Source organism: Arachis hypogaea, chromosome 1 (genome assembly GCF_003086295.3).
Source record: "Arachis hypogaea cultivar Tifrunner chromosome 1, arahy.Tifrunner.gnm2.J5K5, whole genome shotgun sequence".
Taxonomy (NCBI): domain Eukaryota; kingdom Viridiplantae; phylum Streptophyta; class Magnoliopsida; order Fabales; family Fabaceae; genus Arachis; species Arachis hypogaea.
In genome coordinates, this window is record NC_092036.1 from 82,335,594 (window position 1) to 82,352,669 (window position 17,076).

The window sequence follows — 17,076 nt, forward strand, 5'->3', positions numbered from 1 at the left end:
AAGAAAAAATAGCATTCACATGTCCATCTGTAGTATTTACATACAGAAGGATGCCATTTGGTCTGTGCAATACACCTGCAACCTTTCAAAGGTGCATGCTATCTATTTTCTCTGATATGGTGGAAAAATTTCTTGAAGTCTTCATGGATGACTTTTCAGTATTTGAAGACTCATTCAGCTCCTGTCTTGACCATATAGCACTTGTTCTAAAGAGGTGCCAAGAGACTAACCTGGTTTTAAACTGGGAGAAATGTCACTTTATGGTGACTGAAGGAATTGTCCTTGGGCACAAAATTTCGAACAAGGGAATAGAGGTGGATCAAGCTAAGGTAGAGGTAATTGAAAATTTACCACCACCTACTAATGTTAAGGCAATCAGAAGCTTTTTGGGGCATGCAGCAATCTATAGGAGATTTATAAAAGATTTTTCAAAAATTGCAAAACCTCTGAGTAATCTGCTAGCTGCTGACATGCCATTTATCTTTGATAAGGAGTGTCTGCAAGCGTTTGAGACTCTGAAAGCTAAGCTGGTCACAGCACCAGTCATCTCTGCACCAGACTGGACATTACCATTTGAATTAATGTGTGATGCCAGTGATCATGCCATTGGTGCAGTGTTGGGACAGAGGCATGACAAGCTTCTGCATGTCATTTATTATGCCAGCCGTGTTCTAAATGATGCGCAGAAGAACTACATAACCACAGAAAAGGAATTGCTTGCAATGGTTTATACCATTGACAAGTTCAGATCCTATTTAGTAGGATCAAAAGTGATTGTGTACACTGACTATGCTGCTCTTAAATATCTATTCACAAAGTAGGATTCAAAACCCAGGCTCATAAGAGGTGTGTTGCTTCTGCAAGAGTTTGATATAGAAATAAGAGACAGAAAAGGGATAGAGAACCAAGTAGCAGATCATCTATCTCAAATAGAACCAGTAGAAGGGACATCCCTCCCTCTTACTGAGATCTTTGAAACCTTTCCGGATGAGCAACTTTTTGCCATTCCGGAAGCACCATGGTTTGCAGAGCTTCATGATAGTGACTCTTACAAAAAGTTCATTGTTAATGGGCAAAGAGTCAAGCATTATCTTGAAGGCAATGTTGAGCAAGAAAGCTCAAGACTGAGACTGGATTAAAGCTCAGTAATAGTCCAGCTAAAGACATTAAAGAAGCGCTTATTGGGAGGCAACCCAATCTTTATTTATCTATATTTCTATTGTTCTCTCATATTTTTATTAGGTTTATGATCATGTGGAGTCACAAAAATATTGCAAAAATTAAAAACAGAATAAAAACAGCAGAAAAAAAAGCACACCCTGGAGGAAGAGCTGTCTGGCATTTAAACACCAGAAACGTGCATTTGTCTGGCGTTTAATGCCAGAAACAAGCACCAAGCTGGCGGTAACAAGCATCAGGCTGGCGTTAAACGCCAGAAACAGGCTACATTTGGGCATTTAACGCCAGAAACGAGCTGCAGTCTGGCGTTAAACGCTAGGATTGCATACAGAGGGCGTTTTACATGCCTAAAAGATGCAGGGATGAGAAATCCTTGACACCTCAAGATCTGTGGACCCCACAGGATCACCACAGGATCCACACCTACCCCACTCTTCTCTTCTTCATTCTCACACAACACTACCCTCTCTTCTCCCCCTTGACCGAAACCCACACCTCTCTCCCTCTTCTCCATATCTTCTTATTCTTCTTCTATTCTTTCTTCTTTTGCTTGAGGGCGAGCAACATTCTAAGTTTGGTGTGGTAAAAGCATAGCTTTTTATTTTTCCATAACCATTTATGGCACCTAAGGCCAGAGAAATCTCTAGAAAGAGGAAAGGGAAGACAAAAGCTTCCACCTCCGAGTCATGGAAGATGGAGAGATTCATCTCAAGGGTCCATAGCTCAGTAGTAGAGCATTTGACTGCACATCAAGAAAGCCCACTCATGGACCTCAGCAAGAGCATGAGGAATTCCCTCATCAAGAAATCACTGAGATACCTCAAGGGATACATTTTTCTCCACATAATTATTGGGAGCAACTAAGGATAGGAGCACCAAAATTACTAGGGATCAAGCAACAGATGCAAGGAAGAGACATAGAGGAGCTCAAGAACACCATTGGTCCTTCAAGAATAAGGTGCCACCCTCACTAAGGTGGATTCATTCCTTAACTTTCTTGTTCTTATCTCTCTGTTTTTCAGTTTTATGCTATATGTTTGTCTATGTTTTGAGTCTTTACTACATGATCATTAGTATTTAGTAGCTATGTCTTAAGGATATGAATAATTCCATGAATCCTTCACCTCTCTTAAATGAAAAATGTTTCTAATACAAAAGAACAAGAAGTACATGAGTTTCGAATTCATCCTTGAAATTAGTTTAATTATATTGATGTGGTGGAAATACTTTTTGTTTTCTGAATGAATGCTTGAATAGTGCATATTTTTGATCTTGTTGTTTATGAATGTTAAAATTGTTGGCTCTTGAAAGAATGATGAACAAAGAGAAATGTTATTGATAATCTAAAAAATCATGAAATTGATTCTTGAAGCAAGAAAAAGTAGTGAATAAAAAGCTTGCAAAAAAAAAACAAAAGAAAAAGCAAGCAGAAAAAGCCAATAGCCCTTAAAACCAAAAGGCAAGGGTAAAAAGGATCCAAGGCTTTGAGCATCAATGGATAGGAGGGCCCAAGGAAATAAATCCAGGCCTAAGCGGCTAAATCAAGCTGTCCCTAACCATGTTCTTGTGGCATGCAGGCCCAAGTGAAAAGCTTGAGACTGAGTGGTTAAAGTCGTGATCCAAAGCAAAAGAGTGTGCTTAAGAACTCTGGACACCTCTAATTGGGGACTTTAGCAAAGCTAAGTGATGAGCGGATAATTTGTACACTTTTTGGCATTGTTTTTAGTATGTTTTTAGTATGATCTAGTTGGTTTTTAGTATATTTTTATTAGTTTTTAGTTAAAATTCACTTTTCTGGGCTTTACTATGAGTTTGTGTGTTTTTCTGTGATTTCAGGTATTTTCTGGCTGAAATTGAGGGACCTGAGCAGAAATCTGATTTAGAGACCAAAAAAGGACTGCAGATGCTGTTGGATTCTGACCTCCCTGCACTCGAAGTAGATTTTCTGGAGATACAGAAGCCCAATTGGCGCGCTCTCAATGGTGTTGGAAAGTAGACATCCTGGGCTTTCCAGCAATATATGATAGTCCATACTTTGCCCAAGATTTGATGGCCCAAACCGGCGTTCAAAGTCACCCTCAGGAATTCCAGCGTTAAACGCCGGAACTGGCACCAAAATGGGAGTTAAACGCCCAAACTGGCATAAAAGCTGGCGTTTAACTCCAAGAAGAGTCTCTACACGAAAATGCTTCAATGCTCAGCCCAAGCACACACCAAGTGGGCCCGGAAGTGGATTTTTATGTCATTTACTCATCTCTGTACACCCTAGGCTACTAGTTTTCTATAAGTAAGACATTATACCATTGTATTTTCATCTTGGTTCTTCTGGTTCCCTCTCTGGGACCGAAGCCAATGATCACTCTTGTTCTTATGTATTTTCAACGGTGGAGTTTCTACACACCATAGATTAAGGTGTGGAGCTCTGCTGTACCTCGAGTATTAATGCAATTACTATTGTTCTTCTATTCAATTCCGCTTGTTCTTGTTCTAAGATATCACTTGTTCTTCAACTTGATGAATGTGATGATCCGTGACACTCATCATCATTCTCACCTATGAACGTGTGACTGACAACCACCTCCGTTCTACCTTCGATTGGGTGAATATCTCTTGGATTCCTGATACACGATGCATGGTTGATCGCCTGACAACCGAGTGCTCGCCTGACAAACGAGCCAGCCATTCCGTGAGATCAGAGTCTTCGTGGTATAGGCTAGAACTGATGGCGGCATTCAAGAGAATCCGGAAGGTCTAACCTTGTCTGTGGTATTCTGAGTAGGATTCAATGATTGAATGACTGTGACGTGCTTCAAAATCCTGAGGGCGGGGCGTTAGTGACAGACGCAAAAGAATCACTGGATTCTATTCCAGCCTGATTGAGAACAGACAGATGGATAGCCGTGCCGTGACAGGGTGCGTTGAACATTTCCACTGAGAGGATGGGAGGTAGCCACTGACAACGGTGAAACCCTTGCTTAAGCTTGCCATGGAAAGGAGTAAGAAGGATTGGATGAAGACAGTAGGAAAGCAGAGAGACGGAAGGGAAGGCATCTTCATACGCTTATCTGAAGTTCCTACCAATGAATTACATAAGTATCTCTATCTTTATCTTTATGTTTTATGCGTTTATCACCATACCCATTTGAGTCTGCCTGACTGAGATTTACAAGGTGACCATAGCTTGCTTCATACCAACAATCTCTGTGGGATCGACCCTTACTCGCGTAAGGTTTATTACTTGGACGACCCAGTACACTTGCTGGTTAGTTGTGCGAAGTTGTGTTTATGCCATGGTATTGAACACCAAGTTTTTGGATTCATTACCGGGGATTATTTGTGTTGTGAAAAAGTATTGATCACAATTTCGTGCACCAAGTTTTTGGCGCCGTTGCCGGGGATTGTTGAGTTTGGACAACTGACGGTTCATCTTGTTGCTTAGATTAGGTATTTTTTTGTCTTCAGAATTCTTAAGAATGAATTCTAGTGTTTCAAGGTGATGTTCTTATCATCACCAAAGCTGATTGATCTTCATCAATTTAGCTCTTGAATGCAATGTTCTGCTGAAGCTTGGCTAGCCATGTCTAATTTCTTTAGACTAAAGCTTTAGACTAACATTGCATGATTCCTGGAATTCTCATTAAGAATTTTGATACCTTTATTTTTCTTTTCCACTTAATTTTCGAAAAAACACAAAAAAATTTACAAAATTTTAAAAACCAAAAAAATATTGCATGTTTGAGTCTAGTGTCTCATTTTAAGTTTGGTGTCAATTGCATGTTTTTGTTCTTCTTGCACTCATGCATGTGTCTTCATTAATCTTCAAGTTGTTCTTGATGATTTCTTACTCTGATCTTTGAATTCTCTTGACTTGAGTGTTTATGTGTCTCATATGCATTCTCATTAGTGTCAGTAGTATACAAACTGCTAAGTTTGGTGTCTTGCATGCATTGCTATTTGATTTTAGTTGTATTTTGATTATTCCTTATTATTAAAAATCCAAAAATATTTTTAATTTGTGTCTTTTCAAGTCAATAATACAGAGAATTGAAGATTCGAAACATACTGCAGAGGAATTGCACAGAAAAAGCTGGGCGTTCAAAACGCCCAGTGAAGAAGGACAGACTGGCGTTTAAACGCCAGCCAGGGTACCTGGTTGGGCGTTTAACGCCCAAAAAGGTAGTGTTTTGGGCGTTAAACGCTAGAATGTGCACCATTCTGGGCGTTTAACGCCAGGATGGCACAAGAGGGAAGATTCTGTTTTCAATGCAATTTTTTTCAGGTTTTCAAAGTTTTTCAAAATCAAATCTTTTTCAAATCATATCTTTTCAATCAAATCTTTTTCAAAATCAATTTCTTTCCTTTTTCAAAGATACTTGCTATCAATTAATGATTTGATTCAACATTTCAAGTATGTTGCCTTTTCTGTTGAGAAAGGTTTAATGTTTGAATCATATCTTTTCTTGTTAGGCAAGTTATTAATTTTCAAAATCACATCCTTTTAAAATGTTTTTCAAATCATATCTTCTCAATCACATCTTTTTTAAAAAAAAAAAAACCAATCATATCTTCTTAACCACATCTTTTTCAAAATAGTTTTCAATCAAATCTTTTTAATTTCTAATTTCAAAATCTTTTTCAAAAATCACTTGATCTCTTTCCCACTCTTGGTTTTCGAAAATTAATTAGTGTTTTTCAAAATGTTTTCAAAATTTCTTACTTAATTTTCGAAAACCACTTCCCTTCTTCTCACATCCTTCTATTTATGGACTAACACTATTCCTTAATGCAAAATCTGAACTCCATCTTTCTTGATAAGTTCGAATTTTATACTTCTGCCTTCCATTTTCTTTTCCTCTGACACCTCAAGGAATCTCTATACTGTGACATAGAGGATTCCATATTTTCTTGTTCTCTTCTCTTTCATATGAGCAGGAGCAGAGACAAAGGCATTCTTGGTGAGGCTGATCCTGAACCTGAAAAGACCTTGAAGAGAAAGCTAAGAGAAGCTAAGGCACAATTCTCTGTAGAGGACCTAACCGAATTCTTCAAAGAAGAAGAACACATGGCAGCCGAAAACAACAACAATACCAACAATGCAAGGAAGGTGCTGGGTGACTTTACTGCACCTACTCCCGACTTCTATGGGAGAAGCATCTCTATCCCTGCCATTGGAGCAAACAACTTTGAGCTTAAGCCTCAATTAGTTTCTCTAATGCAACAGAATTGCAAGTTCCATGGACTTCCATTGGAAGATCCTCACCAGTTTTTAGCTGAGTTCTTGCAAATCTGTGACACTGTCAAGACTAATGGGGTTGACCCTGAGGTCTACAGACTTATGCTATTCCCTTTTGCTGTAAGAGACAGAGCTAGGACATGGTTGGACTCTCAACCTAAAGAAAGCCTGGACTCTTGGGAAAAGCTAGTCAATACCTTCTTGGCAAAGTTCTTTCCACCTCAAAAATTGAGTAAGCTTAGAGTGGAAGTCCAAACCTTCAGACAGAAGGAAGGGGAATCCCTCTATGAAGCTTGGGAAAGATACAAACAATTAATCAGAAAGTGTCCTTCTGATATGCTTTCTGAATGGAGCATCATAGTGATTTTCTATGATGGTCTCTCTGAACTATCCAAAATGTCTTTGGATAGCTCTGCTGGAGGCTCTCTTCATCTGAAGAAGACGCCTACAGAAGCTCAAGAGCTAATTGAAATGGTTGCAAATAACCAATTCATGTACACTTCTGAAAGGAATCTTGTGAACAATGGGACTAGTCAGAAGAAAGGAGTTCTTGAGATTGACACTCTGAATGCCATATTGGCTCAGAACAAAATATTGACTCAACAAGTCAATATGATTTCTCAAAGTCTGTCTGGAATGCAAAATGCACCAAGCAGTACTAAGGAAGCTTCATCTGAGGAAGAAGCTTATGATCCTGAGAACCCTTCAATGGAAGAGGTGAATTACATGGGAGAACCCTATGGAAACACCTATAATCCTTCATGGAGAAATCATCCAAATTTTTCATGGAAGGATCAACAGAGACCTCAACAAGGTTTCAACGATAATAATGGTGGAAGAAACAGGTTTAGCAATAGCAAACCTTTTCCATCATCTTCTCAGCAACAAACAGAGAGTTCTAAGCAGAATAACTCTGACTTAGCAACTATGGTCTCTGATCTAATCAAAACCACTCAAAGTTTCATGACTGAAACAAGGTCCTCCATTAGAAACTTGGAGGCACAAGTGGGTCAGCTGAGCAAGAAAATTTTTGAACTCCCTCATAGTACTTTTCCAAGCAATACAGAAGAAAATCCAAAAGGAGAGTGCAAAGCCATCAACATGGCCGAATTTTGGGAGGAAGGAGAGGTAGTGAACGCCACTGAGGAAGGCCTCAATGGACGTCCACTGGCCTCCAATGAGTTCCCCAATGAGGAACCATGGGAATCTGAGGCTCAAAATGAGACCATAGAGATTCCATTGGACTTACTTCTGCCATTCATGAGCTCTGATGAGTATTCTTCCTCTGAAGAGGATGAGTATGTCACTGAAGAGCAAGTTGCTAAATACCTTGGAGCAATCATGAAGCTGAATGACAAGTTATTTGGAAATGAGACTTGGGAGGATGAACCCCCTTTGCTCACCAAAGAACTGGATGACTTGTCTAGGCAGAAACTGCCTCAAAAGAGACAGGATCCTGGGAAGTTTTTAATACCTTGTACCATAGGCACCATGACCTTCAAGAAGGCCTTGTGTGACTTAGGGTCAAGTGTAAACCTCATGCCTCTCTCTGTAATGGAGAAACTAGGGATCTTTGAGGTGCAAGCTGCAAAAATCTCACTAGAGATGGCAGACAATTCAAGAAAACAAGCCTATGGACTTGTAGAGGATGTTCTGGTAAAAGTTAAAGACCATTACATCCCTACTGATTTCATAGTCCTAGAGACTAGGAAGTGCATGGATGAGTCCATCATCCTTGGCAGACCCTTCCTAGCCACAGCAAAGGCTGTGATTGATGTTGATAGAGGAGAATTGATCATTCAAGTGAATGAAGAACCCCTTGTGTTTAAGGCTCGAGGATATCCCTCTGTCACCATGGAGAGGAAGCATGAAGAGCTTCTCTCAAAATAGAGCCAAACAGAGCCCCCACAGTCAAACTCTAAGTTTGGTGTTGGGAGGCCACAACCAACCTCTAAGTTTGGTGTTGAACCCCCACATTCAAACTCTAAGTTTGGTGTTGGGAGGTTCCAACATAGCTCTGAGCATTTCTGAGGCTCCATGAGAGTCCTCTGTCAAGCTAATGACATTAAAGAAGCGCTTGTTGGGAGGCAACCCAATGTTTTATAATTAACTATTTTCTTTTGTTATTTTATGTTTTTTTGTAGGTTGATGATCATGAGAAGTCACAAAATCAATGAAAAAAGCAAAAATAGAATGAAAAACAGGAAGAAAAACAGCACACCCTGGAGGACGCACCTACTGGCGTTTAAACGCCAGTAAGGTTAGCTGTTGGGCGTTTAACGCCCAGTCTGGCACCATTCTGGGCGTTTAACGCCAGAAAGGGGCACCAGACTGGCGTTAAACGCCAGAAAAGGGCAAGCTCCTGGCGTTAAACGCCAGAAATGGGCACCAGCCCGGCGTTTAACGCCAGAATTGGCTAAAAACGCATTTTTGCTTGCCATTTGGTGCAGGGATGACTTTTCCTTGACACCTCAGGATCTGTAGACCCCACAGGATCCCCACCTACCCCACCACTCTCTCTCTCTTCTTCACCCATTCACCAATCACCTCACCACCTCTTCCCCAAACACCCTTCACCTATCAAATCCCATCTTTCTCGTCACCACTCACATCCATCCTTCATAAAACCCCACCTACCTCACCATTCAAATTCAAACCACTTTCCCACCCAAACCCACCCATACATGACCGAACCCTACCACCCCCCCACTCGTATATAAACCCATCTTCACTCCTTCATTTTCACACAACCTAAACACCACTTCTCCCCCTTTTTGGCCGAACCACAAAGCCATTCCCTTTCCCTTCATTTCTTCTTCTTCTACTCTCTTCTTTCTTCTTTTGCTCGAGGACGAGCAAACCTTTTAAGTTTGGTGTGGTAAAAGCATTGCTTTTTGTTTTTCCATAACCATTTATGGCATCCAAGGCCGGAGAAACCTCTAGAAAGAGGAAAGGGAAGGCAAAAGCTTCCACCTCCGAGTCATGGGAGATGGAGAGATTAATCTCAAGGGTGCATCAAGACCACTTCTATGAAGTTGTGGCCTTGAAGAAGGTGATCCCCGAGGTCCCTTTTTCACTCAAAAAGAGTGAATATCCGGAGATCCGACATGAGATCCGAAGAAGAGGTTGGGAAGTTCTTACCAACCCCATTCAACAAGTCGGAATCTTGATGGTTCAAGAGTTCTATGCCAATGCATGGATCACCAAGAACCATGACCAAAGTATGAACCCGAATGCAAAGAATTGGCTTACTATGGTTCGGGGGAAATACTTGGATTTTAGTCCGGAAAGTGTAAGGTTGGCATTCAATTTGCCCATGATGCAAGGAGATGAACATCCTTACACTAGAAGGGTCAACTTTGATCAAAGGTTGGACCAAGTCCTTACAGTCATATGTGAAGAGGGCGCCCAATGGAATAGAGATTCAAGAGGGAAGCCGGTTCAATTGAGAAGGCATGACCTCAAACCTGTGGCTAGAGGATGGTTGGAGTTTATTCAACGCTCAATCATTCCCACTAGCAACCGGTCCGAAGTTACCATAGACCGGGCTATCATGATTCATAGCATCATGATTGGAGAAGAAATAGAAGTTCATGAGGTTATAGCTCAAGAACTCTATAAGGTGGCGGACAAGTCCTCTACCTTGGCAAGGTTAGCCTTTCCTCATCTCATTTGTCACCTCTGTTATTCAGTTGGAGTTGACATAGAGGGAGACATCCCTATTGATGAGGACAAGCCCATCACTAACAAGAGGATGGAGCACACAAGAGACCCCACTCATCATGAGATCCCTGAGATTCCTCAAGGGATGCACTTTCCTCCACAAAACTATTGGGAGCAACTAAACACCTCCCTAGGAGAATTGAGTTCCAACATGGGACAACTAAGGGTGGAGCATCAAGAACACTCCATCATCCTCCATGAAATTAGAGAAGATCAAAGAATCATGAGAGAGGAACAACAAAGACAAGGAAGAGACATTGAGGAGCTCAAACACTCCATAGGATCTTCAAGAAGAAGAACAAGCCGCCATCACTAAGGTGGACCCGTTCTTTAATCTCCTTGTTCTTTATTTTCTGTTTTTCGAATTTCAGTGCTTATGTTTATCTATGTTTGTGTCTTGTGATCATTAGTGTCTTAGTGTCTATGCCTTAAAGTTATGAATGTCCTATGAATCCATCACCTCTCTTAAATAAAAATAAAAAAAATTGTTCTTAATTGAAAAAGAAAAAGAATTGCATGAATTTTGAATTTTATAACAGTTTAATTATTTTGATGTGGTGGCAATATTTTTGTTTTCTAAATGTATGCATAAACAGTGCATATGTCTTTTGAATTTGTGGTTCATGAATGTTGGCTCTTGAAAGAATGATGAAAAAGGAGACATGTTACTGAGGATCTGAAAAATCATTAAAATGATTCTTGAAGCAAGAAAAAGCAATGAAAAAAAAAAGAAAATTTCGAAAAAAAAGAGAAAGAAAAAGAAAACGAGAAAAAAAAAGAGAGAGAGAAGAAAGAAAGAAATAAAGTTGTGATCCAAGGCAAAAAGAGTGTGCTTAAGAACCCTGGACACCTCTAATTGGGGACTCTAGCAAAGCTGAGTCACAATCTGAAAAGGTTCACCCAATTATGTGTCTGTGGCATGTATGTATCCGGTGGTAATACTGGAAGACAGAGTGCTTTGGGCCACGGCCAAGACTCAATAAGTAGCTATGTTCAAGAATCATCATACTTAACTAGGAGAATCAATAACACTATCTGGATTCTGAGTTCCTAAAGAAGCGAATCATTCTGAATTTCAATGGATAGAGTGAGATGCCAAAACTATTCTGAGGCAAAAAGCTAAAAGCCCCGCTCATCTAATTAATACTGATCTTCATAGATGTTTTTGGAATTCATTGCATATTCTCTTCTTTTTATCTTATTTGATTTTCAGTTGCTTGAGGACAAGCAACAATTTAAGTTTGGTGTTGTGATGAGCGGATAATTTGTACGCTTTTTGGCATTGTTTTTAGTATGTTTTTAGTATGATCTAGTTGGTTTTTAGTATATTTTTATTAGTTTTTAGTTAAAATTCACTTTTCTGGGCTTTACTATGAGTTTGTGTGTTTTTCTGTGATTTCAGGTATTTTCTGGCTGAAATTGAGGGACCTGAGCAAAAATCTGATTCAGAGACCAAAAAAGGACTGCAGATGCTGTTGGATTCTGACCTCCCTGCACTCGAAGTGGATTTTCTGGAGCTACAGAAGCCCAATTGGCGCGCTCTCAACGGCGTTGGAAAGTAGACATCCTGGGCTTTCCAGCAATATATGATAGTCCATACTTTGCCCAAGATTTGATGGCCCAAACCGGCGTTCAAAGTCACCCTCAGGAATTCCAGCGTTAAACGCCGGAACTGGCACCAAAATGGGAGTTAAACGCCCAAACTGGCATAAAAGCTGGCGTTTAACTCCAAGAAGAGTCTCTACACGAAAATGCTTCAATGCTCAGCCCAAGCACACACCAAGTGGGCCCGGAAGTGGATTTTTATGTCATTTACTCATCTCTGTACACCCTAGGCTACTAGTTTTCTATAAGTAAGACATTATACCATTGTATTTTCATCTTGGTTCTTCTGGTTCCCTCTCTGGGACCGAAGCCAATGATCACTCTTGTTCTTATGTATTTTCAACGGTGGAGTTTCTACACACCATAGATTAAGGTGTGGAGCTCTGCTGTACCTCGAGTATTAATGCAATTACTATTGTTCTTCTATTCAATTCCGCTTGTTCTTGTTCTAAGATATCACTTGTTCTTCAACTTGATGAATGTGATGATCCGTGACACTCATCATCATTCTCACCTATGAACGTGTGACTGACAACCACCTCCGTTCTACCTTCGATTGGGTGAATATCTCTTGGATTCCTGATACACGATGCATGGTTGATCGCCTGACAACCGAGTGCTCGCCTGACAAACGAGCCAGCCATTCCGTGAGATCAGAGTCTTCGTGGTATAGGCTAGAATTGATGGCGGCATTCAAGAGAATCCGGAAGGTCTAACCTTGTCTGTGGTATTCTGAGTAGGATTCAATGATTGAATGACTGTGACGTGCTTCAAACTCCTGAGGGCGGGGCGTTAGTGACAGACGCAAAAGAATCACTGGATTCTATTCCGGCCTGATTGAGAACAGACAGATGGATAGCCGTGCCGTGACAGGGTGCGTTGAACATTTCCACTGAGAGGATGGGAGGTAGCCACTGACAACGGTAAAACCCTTGCTTAAGCTTGCCATGGAAAGGAGTAAGAAGGATTGGATGAAGACAGTAGGAAAGCAGAGAGACGGAAGGGAAGGCATCTTCATACGCTTATCTGACGTTCCTACCAATGAATTACATAAGTATCTCTATCTTTATCTTTATGTTTTATGCGTTTATCACCATACCCATTTGAGTCTGCCTGACTGAGATTTACAAGGTGACCATAGCTTGCTTCATACCAACAATCTCTGTGGGATCGACCCTTACTCGCGTAAGGTTTATTACTTGGATGACCCAGTACACTTGCTGGTTAGTTGTACGAAGTTGTGTTTATGCCATGGTATTGAACACCAAGTTTTTGGATTCATTACCGGGGATTATTTGTGTTGTGAAAAAGTATTGATCACAATTTCGTGCACCACTAAGTCACAATCTGAAAAGGTTCACCCATTTATGTGTATGTGGCATTTATGTATCTAGTGGTAATACTGGAAAACAAAGTGCTTAGGGCCACGACCAAGACTCATAAAGTAGCTATTTTCAAGAATCAACATACTAAACTAGGAGAATCAATAACACTATCTGAATTCTGAGTTCATATAGATGCCAATCATTCTAAACTTCAAAGGATAAAGTGAGATGCCAAAACTGTTTAAAAGCAAAAAGCTACTAGTCCCGCTCATCTAATTAGAACTAAGCTTCATTGATATTTTGAAATTTAGAGTATATTCTATTCTTTTTATCCTATTTGATTTTTAGTTGCTTGGGGACAAGCAACAATTTAAGTTTGGTGTTGTGATGAGCGGATAATTTATACGCTTTTTGGCATTGTTTTTAGGTAGTTTTTAGTAGGTTCTAGCTACTTTTTAGTATATTTTTATTAGTTTTTAGGCAAAATTCATATTTCTGGACTTTACTATGATTTTGTGTGTTTTTCTGTGATTTCAGAGATTTTCTGACTGAAGTTGAGGGAGCTGAGCAAAAATCTGATTCAGGCTGAAAAAGGACTACTGATGTTGTTGGATTCTGACCTCCCTGCACTCGGAATGAATTTTTTGGAGCTACAGAAGTCCAATTGACACTCTCTGAATTAGGTTGGAAAGCAGACATCTAGAGCTTTTTATTAATATATAATAGTCCATACATTTCTCGAAGATAAATGATGTAAACTGGCATTTAACGCCAGTTCCATGTTGCATTCTGGCATTGAATGCCAAAAACAGTTTGCAAGTTGGAGTTAAACGCCAAAAACAGGTTACAACCTGACGTTTAACTCTAGAAACAGCCCAGGCACGTGAGAAGCTCAAGTTTCAGCCCTAGCACACACCAAGTGGGCCCTAGAAGTGGATTTCTGCACTATATATCTTAGTTTACTCATTTTCTGTAAACCTAGGTTACTAGTTTAGTATTTAAACAACTTTTAGAGACTTATTTTGTATCTCATGACATTTTAGATCTGAACTTTGTACTCTTTGATGGCATGTGTCTCTAAACTCCATTGTTGGGGGTGAGGAGCTCTGCAGCGTCTCGATGAATTAATGCAATTATTTCTGTTTTCTATTCAAACACGCTTTTTTCTATCTAAGATGTTCATTCGCACTTCAATATGAAGAATGTGATGATCTGTGACACTCATCACCATTCTCAACCTATGAACGCGTGCCTGACAACCACCTCCGTTCTACATTAGATTGAATGAGTATCTCTTAGATAACTTAATCAGAGTCTTTGTGGTATAAGCTAGAATCCATTGGCAGCATTCTTGAGAATCCGGAAAGTCTAAACCTTGTCTGTGGTATTCCGAGTAGGATTCAAGGATTGAATGACTGCGATGAGCTTCAAACTCGCGAGTGTGAGCCATAGTGACAGACGCAAAAGGATCAATGGATCCTATTCTGACATGATCGAGAACCGACAGATGATTAGTCGTGCGGTGACAGTGCATTTGGACCATTTTCACTAAGACGACAGATGGTAGCCATTGACAACGGTGATCCACCATCACACAACTTGCCATAGAAGGAACCTTGCGTGTGTGAAGAAGATGACAGTAGGAAAGCAGAGATTCAGAGGACAAAGCATCTCGAAAACTCCAACACATTCCCCATTACTGCATAACAATTACACATTTCATGCTTTTTCACATTTTACAATTGAAACTAAAGAACCCTATTGGTATCCTGACTAAGAATAATAAGATAACCATAGCTTGCTTCAAGCCAACAATCTCCGTGTGATCGACCCTTACTCACGTAAGGTATTACATGGACGACCCCGTGCACTTGCTGGTTAGTTATGCTGAATTACATAGTGAGAGTGTAATTTTCGTGCACCAAGAGACATGCACTTAACCTCTTCTCATGACAATTGGATCAAGGAATTGGCAAGATTGATTATGATTAGAGAGATTGGATTGCCAAGGAATTGGGATCCAATCAATTTCAATCTGCCATAGATCTACTTATATGATTGAGAAAGGAGTTGAGACCCATTTGATTTATTGTGGATTATGATATCTCTAATCCTTAATGAATCTTGTTTTCTGTTATTTCTTAGTTTTATTTAATATTCTGCTATTTATTTTTAGCACTTTAATTCCTTGATATTTAAATTCTGTCAATCAATTTTACTCAATTCACCACTGTTAGCTTGACTAAATTTATCACCTAACTAAAGTTGCTTGATCCATTAATTCCTATGGGATTGACCTTACTTTTGTGAGTTTTACTACTTGATGCGACCTGGTACACTTGCTAGTTAGTTTGTGTGGAAATCTAATTTTCACCCATCAGAGAGGTACAGGAGAATGCTCTAGAAATGCCTCAGTGAAATATTTTCAGAATGGATGCAATTAGACATATTCTATTATGGCCTTATAGACATGGCCCAGATGTCTTTAGACCACTCTGCTGGTGGTTCCATACATATGAGAAAAATAATTGAAGAGGCTCACGAGCTTATTAAGACAGTTGCCACTAACCAGCATCTGTACTCAGCTGCTGAGACTTCTATGAAAGGAGAGGTAAAAGCAATATCTACTGAAACTAAACCTCCAGAACAGAATGGCCCATTGACTCAGCAACTACACGCCCTTGCCCAGCAATTGCTGGAATTACAAGAGGCTTTGAGGGAAACTCAGGCTTTCAAAAGGAATTTAGAAGCCCGGCTGAGTCAAACAAGGAAGCAGTTATCCAAGCAGATAATAGAAGAGTGTAAGGAGAATGTAAGGCCATCATACTTAGGAGTGGAAAGGTGGTAGAAGAGGCAACCCCAAGCCAGGAGAACCACGAAGAAGATGCTGAAGAAAAGCCTAAAAACAAAAAGAAAGAAGAGACCCCTGGCCCATCTTCACCAAAGCCAGTCTTGAAGCCTTATGTGCCAAAGGCACTGGTGCACGAAAATTACACTCACACTATGTAGTTCCGCACAACTAACCAGCAAGTGCACTGGGTCGTCCAAGTAATACCTTACGTGAGTAAGGGTCGAATCCCACGGAGATTGTTGGCTTGAAGCAAGCTATGGTTATCTTATTATTCTTAGTCAGGATACCAATAGGGTTCTTTAGTTTCAATTGTAAAAAGTAAAAGAGCATAAAATAAGTAATTGTTATGCAGTAATGGAGAATGTGTTGGAGTTTTGGAGATGCTTTGTCTTCTGAATCTCTATTTTCCCTCTGTCTTCTTCTTTACGCTCGCAAGGTTCCACTTATGGCAAGCTGTGTGTTGGTGGATCACCGTTGTCAATGGCTACCATCCGTCCTCTCAGTGAAAATGGTCTAAATGCGCTGTCACCGCATGGCTAATCATCTGTCGATTCTCGATCATGTCGGAATAGGATCCATTGATCCTTTTGCATCTGTCACTACGCCCAACACTTGCGAGTTTGAAGCTCGTCACAGTCATCCAATCATTATCATTTCCCTTTCTCCATCATGGACCTAAGTGGAATTAAGCAGTCCAGAAGGACTCTGGGGTCATATGCTAACCCCATTACAGCTGCATATGGGAGTAGCATTTGTATACCTCCCATCAAAGCAAGCAGCTTTGAGCTAAATCCTCAACTCATTATCATGGTGCAGTAAAATTGCCAGTATTCCAGTCTTCCACAGGAAGAACCTACTGAGTTTCTGGCACAGTTCTTACAAATTACTGACACAGTACATGATAAAGAGGTGGATCAGGATGTCTACAGACTATTACTGTTTCCATTTGCTGTAAAAGATCAAGCCAAGAGGTGGTTGAATAACCAACCTACAGCAAGCATAAAGACATGGAGACAGTTATCAGACAAATTCCTGAATCAATTTTACCCTCCAAAAAGGATGACACAGCTAAGGCTGGACATCCAAGGCTTTAAACAAGAGGATAATGAATCCCTTTATAATGCCTGGGAGAGGTATAGAGGTATGCTAAGAAAATGCCC

The 17,076-nt window shown here is 40.2% G+C and overlaps 1 non-coding gene across 1 annotated transcript; it reads right to left on the reverse strand.

Moving 5' to 3' along the window:
* Positions 1-6,646: 6,646 nt before the first annotated feature.
* LOC112716697 (small nucleolar RNA R71) lies at positions 6,647-6,754 on the reverse strand. The gene has a single exon (XR_003160443.1). It is a non-coding gene; the product is annotated as a small nucleolar RNA R71 (small nucleolar RNA).
* Positions 6,755-17,076: the final 10,322 nt, after the last annotated feature.